Here is a 1,456-nt window from a genome sequence, read left to right as displayed (position 1 = left end):
ACCTCTTTTCAAGGTCCTACACACTTTAAATAGGGCACCGTCTAAATCCATTGAGATGACACCGTATGAATTATGGTTTGGGAAGAAACCTAAGTTGTCGTTTCTAAAAGTTTGAGGATGTGATGCTTATGTCAAGAAACTTCAACCTGAAAAGCTCGAACCCAAGTTGGAAAAAATGCGTCTTCATAGGATACCCTAAGGAAACCATAGGGTATAGCTTCTACCTCAGATCCGAAGGCAAGATCTTTGTTGCCAAGAACGGATCCTTTCTGGAGAAAGAGTTTCTCTCGAAAAAGTGGGAGGGAAGTAGAACTTGATGAAGTACTGCCTCTTGAACCGGAAAGTAGCGTAGCTCAGGAAGATGTTTTTGTGGTGCCTTCACTGACTAGAGAGGAAGTTAATGATGATGATCAAGGAACTTCGGATCAAGTTGCTACTGAACTTCGTAGGTCCACAAGGACACGTTCCACACCAGAATGGTATGGCAACCCTATCCTGGAAATCATGTTGTTAGACAACAGTGAACCTTTGAACTATGAAGAAGCAATGGCGGGCCCACATTCCAACAAATGGCTAGAAGCCATGAAATCCGAGATAGGATCCATGTATGAAAACAAAGTATGGACTTTGACAGACTTGCCCGATGATCGGTGAGCCATAGAAAATAAATGGATCATTAAGAAGAAGACTAACGCGGATGGTAATGTGACCATCTATAAAGCTCGGCTTGTTGCTAAGGGTTATCGACAAGTTCAAGGGGTTGACTACGATGAGACCTTCTCACTTGTAGCGAAGCTGAAGTCCGTCTGAATCATGTTAGCAATTGCCGCATTCTATGATTATGAGATATGGCAAATGGATGTCAAAACAGCATTCCTCAACGGTTTCCTTAAGGAAAAATTGTATATGATGCAGCCAGAAGGTTTTGTCGATCCTGTCACATCCCTGGTCTTGTTATGCACTAGGCTAGACCTCATCTGAGCATCATGTTTAAATTTTTGAAACCTGAACTGAGGAATTTTGGAAGCCTCAAAAACTTAAATAAAAGAAGGGCAAAAACCCTAAAAATCTCATTCATTGCTCCAAAATGCTCTTCTTAAATGTTTGATAATTTTTGGTAGGGGTTCTGGTCCCAACCAAAATATTGAACATTTTTAAGGAATTATTTTTGGGACTTTGGATTTAATTCATTAGCTATTTGAATTTGAATTATATTAATATAATTAGAATATAATTTCAAATACCCCTGAAATATTTTATAAGCTTTTGGAAGAGTCCATCTAGCAATATAAAATATTCAGAGGAGTTTTTGGCATTGTTTGAATTATTTTAAATTCAAAACAGTGGCAAAATAAATTAAATAAAACAAAACAGAAATAAAAGACAGAGGAGAGAAACCTTACCTGGACTTACCTCTGCAGCCCACCAGGCCCACCTGGCCAGCCACCCCATCTCC

Source organism: Triticum dicoccoides, chromosome 3B (assembly GCF_002162155.2).
Source record: "Triticum dicoccoides isolate Atlit2015 ecotype Zavitan chromosome 3B, WEW_v2.0, whole genome shotgun sequence".
NCBI lineage: Eukaryota > Viridiplantae > Streptophyta > Magnoliopsida > Poales > Poaceae > Triticum > Triticum dicoccoides.
Note: the sequence above shows the minus strand (reverse complement) of the source record.